Source organism: Gossypium hirsutum, chromosome D05 (genome assembly GCF_007990345.1).
Source record: "Gossypium hirsutum isolate 1008001.06 chromosome D05, Gossypium_hirsutum_v2.1, whole genome shotgun sequence".
In the NCBI taxonomy this organism is placed as follows: domain Eukaryota; kingdom Viridiplantae; phylum Streptophyta; class Magnoliopsida; order Malvales; family Malvaceae; genus Gossypium; species Gossypium hirsutum.
In genome coordinates, this window is record NC_053441.1 from 10,148,518 (window position 1) to 10,154,517 (window position 6,000).

General features: G+C 29.1%; 1 long non-coding RNA gene across 1 annotated transcript; it reads left to right on the forward strand.

The window, feature by feature from the left end:
- Positions 1-2,235: 2,235 nt before the first annotated feature.
- On the forward strand, positions 2,236-4,982 carry LOC107906407 (uncharacterized). The gene is made up of 3 exons (XR_001686710.2): positions 2,236-2,400; positions 3,266-3,373; positions 4,770-4,982. It is a non-coding gene; the product is annotated as an uncharacterized lncRNA (long non-coding RNA).
- Positions 4,983-6,000: the final 1,018 nt, after the last annotated feature.

Consider the following 6,000-nt stretch of genomic DNA (forward strand, 5'->3'; position numbering starts at 1 on the left):
AACAAATATGTATTTAAATAATGTTCAAATTAGTTAAATATTTGTAATTAGATATTGACACAATTGTATTATTTTAAAAATTATTTTTTTATTTTAAATTAATGCTTTTAACACATTTGTATTGTTTTATTTTAAAATGTATTTGAATATATAACTCATATTATATATTAACATAACATAAAAATATAAACCTAATAAATTAAAATATTACATATATTTAGATTAAAGTTTTAAAAAGGGATAATATTTGTATACCAAATATAAATACTAAAAATTTTAGGAGAAGACAAATGTTAAAAATGTAAATAGAAGCCAAAAATCACTTTTGACAAGAAGTTAAAAATTTTCATTTCTCCTTCTACCAAAAAATGCTTTTTTTAAATTGAATTTTTTTTAAATGATGTTTGTTTTTTATTGCTTTTACATGCAAAAGCTCATCTAAAAAATAATAAAGAGCGGATACCACGCAGGAGTCAACGTGTGTATTTGCCGGTGGTTGGCGTATGATGAGTATTGGTGGTAAAAATATTTTTACCGACATTTAATTTTAGGATTTGACGACTTATTTATATATTTAATTTTAAAGCTTAATTACAAATGAATAGAAAGATATGGTATTTGGAGTGAAGAGTCAAACTTCAGGTCAGCAATAATGGACATGATTAGGGTCTTATGCGTATGTAAGGGGAATGAAGTTGCTTGAATAATTTTGAAAAATTCTTGATGATGTTGATATTAGAAAAAGTGGTATCATTACAAACACATAATAGGATATTATTTTTGAATTTAAGATATAAAACCCAAACACTGAAGAAGACTGTTTTTGGCTCATTGATCAAACAAATAAATCTCCATCTATTTCAGATTTTATTATTTTTCATTTCCAAGATATCAGTTGTAGAGTCAGCCCATGGCAGGGAATTGTTCAATTTTGATTTTTTTCCCCTCCTGACCCAATTTTTTACAGCTTCTTTTTTTTTGAATGAACATTTTATGGAAGTGGTCCAAACAAAACTCTCCGTCATTTTCAGAGCATATAAAATCATAACTATATATGGTTTTTATGATAGATGCATTGCACCAGATTTTTTACGGATTTTTTTTGTTTAGTTTTTTTTTTTAAATTTGACCAAAACATTTCCCTCCATCTCGGTTTATTGAGATGCCAAATTTGATTGAGATTTTTTTTTACCAGGTTGATTGAGATTTATTTATTCAAATATTTTTACAATCAAATCATTAATTTTAAGCTTAATTAATTGAATAGATTATATCCTCGATTCAACCCTTAAAAAATTAAGACTTAATATTTTTTTATAAATATAAATAAATAGTAATAACTACATGAACTTCACTTAAATATTCCAAGTGTAATTAAATATTATTATTCTTAAATCATAGTTAATATATTAAAAATTTAAAATTCAACCACCAAAACAAACTAAGGGGATGTTTGGTTGAAGGTAATGGCTATGTCATTACCGTTACCTACCTATTACAAGCCTATTTTGTAGGCCCACTTAAACAGATGTTTGATTCAAGGTAATACCCTATTACTGGTAGAGGTGTGTATAATTCGGGTAAAATCGAACAAATTCGGTTAACCGACCGAATTCGGTTAATCGGTCGGTTAACCGAATTTTTTCGGTTGGGGCTCGGTTACTTTTTTTATAATTTTTCGGTTAACGGTTAATTCGGTTCGAAATCGGTCGGTTAACCGAAAAAATTAATAAATAAAATTATCCAACCCAACCCAATTACCCAACCCAATAAAACTAAAACTAAAGTCTACCCAATTACCAACCCAATAAAAATAATAAAACTAAAGTCTAACCCTTAAGTATCTACCCAATTACACATGTTTTTTTTTAGGTTTAATGCAAATGGAGATTTTTTGGAGAGAAGAAATGAATATAAATGGAGAATATTAAAGACTTACATTTCAACTATGTGTTAATTTCAAGAATTATGTAATGTTTTTAATTATATAGTGATTCAAAGACTTATGTAATATTTTTAATTATGCAGTGATTCAATTCGGGTAATTCGGTTCATTCGGTTAATTTTTAACCAAAAATAAAAATCATACAATTTTCGGTTAATTTTTTTTTTAAATTTGGTTCGGTTAACGATTAAAAATTTTGGAAGGTCGGTTAATTCGGTTATAGCTATTTCGGGTCGGTTAACCGAATGCACACCCCTAATTACTGGTGTATTCCATTTCGAGCTTAAGCAGAGATATTTGTTGATTTCTATTCCTTTCCCTCTTCACCGTTTACCAATTGGTTGCCATATGAACCCTATTTTACCCTTACCAAATTTTCAGCTTAGAAACACTCAAACGGTAGCCATTTCTTGCTTCTTTCGACTCCAGCATTCCTCCCCTTCATCCAAGGTCAGGTAAACAGTTTTCTTTCTGCCGTTCCTTTCATTTTCCTGTCTGTCTTTTTTTTATTACCTAAGTTGCGTGCCGAGTGGGGGCATTAAGATAGCTTGGGACGAGAGAGAATCGAACAACTAGTCAGCTTGGGAAGGGGCTGAGTGGGCCCTTGCTGGCTCAGCGTGTGAGAGGGAGGTGAAATTTCAAACCTAGTCTGAAATTGAAACACTCCGTAAGGAGGTTGAACCGTAAGACGTTACGGTAGTAGGCTAATCCTTGGCTTAAGAAGCTGAAAGGAAAAAAGCGGTGTTGGCTTGTCAGAGCAGTAAACGACCCCTGGCGAATTAAACTGAGTCAGTACCTCTTCTAGCGCCGCTGGCTCACTCACTCTCTCTCACCTCCAACCTTTTTCTTTAAAACAACGTTATTTAATTTTTCTTTCTTAGTCCTAGAAAAGATAAAAATTTTAACCTAAATATGGTATAATTTGATTCTTTCTGAGTCAGCACCTATATATTGAAACGTGTAGACTTTGAGCTTTATTGTCATTGATTGCCTGTTAAGAAATTTAAAAAGAAAATTGAACTGCATTTGAAACCTTACAGTTCGTTTCTTTCTGAGCTTAATTAATTAAATTGATGTAAATTGAATTCTTATGAAGTTGTTTACCGCAAGTAAGCAAAAAAATTCTTTCAAAGTTAGTCAACTAATTAAATCCTTATATTTGGACTATATAACAGAACAAGCCTATTTCTACAAACTATTACTGTGCTCCTCGGTAAAGCATATGTGCATATTGAATGTTATACCTTATTTTGCTAGTGGATGTATATGTGCTTTGGTTTCATGCGGAAATGTAATGAGATGCTTTGTTTATTTTTACAGTTTCTGTTGACAGAGGAAAACCATACTCACTTGAATCTTCGTTTGCTTTGTCATACAAGCCAGAAAGACACCATCAATGGAATCTGTTGATTCTTCTGGTGAAGAAGAGTAAGTTACTCATTATATTTATAGCTTTCTGCTTTATTATTTGGATTTCTTTTAACTAGTATCTCTACATTTGAAAACTTACTCAGGCTTTGTTCTTTTGCAATTCTTGCTTAGCACGAGCATGAATCTTAGTCCATCTTAATCATTTTATAGCCAATTGTTTGTATGATCTGACTCTGGGATTGCAGCTAATGTGGGCTGGTTTTTTTTAATCATTGTTGATTTGTATTGATAACATTTGCATGAAGATGGACCATCGTACCATATTGACTTCAAATATATATTATGCATATATGTGTGCTCAAATTATTGGTGATTGCTTACCACAGTGAGTCAATGATATTATATTTAATTTAAATTTAATTTGATCTAGTATGCTTCGTTCATTTATAATTTCAAAATTTTAATTTTTTTAATATCGAATTGACACAATAAATCTCGAATATTTAATATTTAAGTTTGTAGTTGTAACTTTCTACTAGTTTTCTTTGTTATTAGTCTGTCCATACATTTTAAAGGCAACAGATAATTGAGTTTCTATTTTATAAGGTTGTATAGTAATTCGCCTTAAAAACTAATGGAAGCATGATCATATTTTGTACCTATCTTCATTTGTTTTATGCAATTTAAATTAAGGGTATCGTTTATAATGTTGATAGTTGATTGGACAGAGGCATTATAACTTGATCACCAGTCCATCGTAAGATTTTTGTATTGAGTTGCAGGCAATCGTTCAACCTTCATTTTTCCACTGGTTTTTATCTATTTTGATTGATTCAAAAGTTGCAGATTTTTTCTAGCATTTACACGGTTGCTAAGGACATTTTCTTGGAATGATTAGTTCTTTATCCATTTCTATTCTCATTTTCCAGGTTTCATCTATTTGATTTCTTCAGAAGCTGATAATGTTCATGTTTCTCTTCTGACAACTTTTTTTTTCACTGTTTCTCAATGCCATGTTCAGTTGTAAATAGTGCATGTTGTATCTTATTATGATTTATTGGATTATTGTGGCTTTGAACTTGTAACATTGTGTTTCTCATTCTTCCTTGTTTGGTTGCTCATAAAATTGAGGGAAAATGGGTATTTAATTACTTGATAGAACTTGTAACATTGTGTTTCTCATTCTTCCTTGTTTGGTTGCTCATAAAATTGAGGGAAAATGAGTATTTAACTACTTGATGGAACTTGTAACATTGTGTTTCTCATTCTAGTATAGTCATCTATGCAAGCCTTTTTCTCATTCTAGTTTAGTCAAATGCTAGATGAGTATGCTTTAATTGTTCAACCTTATGTAATATTATGTGTTATTTTTAGTTTTATTAATTAGTTTCATGTTTTCCATTCATTTTGCCTTTGGTTTTTTGTTAAGTTTATTTTTATTTGGATTTTTTAGTTGGAGCCATCATGTGTTAAATGTGTATCCTCTTGAAATGATGGAATGGTTTGTATTAAGCTAAAGGAGTGGTTGAAGGTAGCAACAAGAAGGGGAAAATATCACTTAAGGGTGTGCTAAGGTAGCAACAAGACAATATATACATGTTAAACTACATTTACAATTCGGATTTGATCTTTTTACTTTAAACAATAACATTTTGATTATATTTAATTTTCGAGATGTTTTTATTTTTGATATGTTTCATTTAAAACTATTTTAATCTTTTAATATATTTTTAAACTATTTTTTATTTTCGATATCTTTAATTTATGTTATATTTAATTTTGGTCTTCAAACAATGTTTTATATTACTTATATTGTTTGATTAAAAATTATAATTAACACTACAAAATTATCTCAACAAACGAAACAAAAAAGAAAGAAAGTAAAATGCTACGAACAAACCATGTTATGGTAAGAATGTAATGTATATGGAGTTTTAGATTTTATTTAAATACAAATAATAATTGAATATTTTAAAATACATAATTTTTAAGATATTTAACACACTATATACCTATAATCAAATTGTGTTAATACAAAATAAAAAGTTATTACTATTAAATAAAAAGTTAAAATAACTTTTAACATTTCAATATATCCAACCCTATGGGTAGATCCATCTTGAGGTTGAACAGGCACAGCATCTCACCCAATCCATAACCTCTAATAACATCTAAAACATAATACATTGTTAATAAGGATTAAGGGTTATTGAAAAACCAGTGACAATTAAATTTTTTTTTATATTCAAATGTGAAACCTTTTTACTTTATTGTAAAACAAATAATTTCTCAATAATTACATCATTAATTATTTTATATATTTTTTAATTTCTAAATGTACACTAATAGCATGTTTTTTAAGCCAAGTCTTGCAACGATTCAGTTTAATATAAATCATGCAAGCGATTTCAAGTACATAATTTTAACGTGCAGAATGACAGCCAGGGAGAAAAACCAATAAATATAAACTAAACGAAGGTAAAAGCTGACGGCCAACAAAAGCAAAACGAGTAATCCTACGTGGCAATGTGTAAGCAGTGGATACCACGTGTTAAAACATAATTCTTCTTATCCACTCCTTTCAAAAAAATATGGTCAGTCACTTCCATATATATTGAATATATTAATTTTTGTTCTAACTCCTTTCAATTCAATTTAAATTTTATTATGTATTTTTAATATAT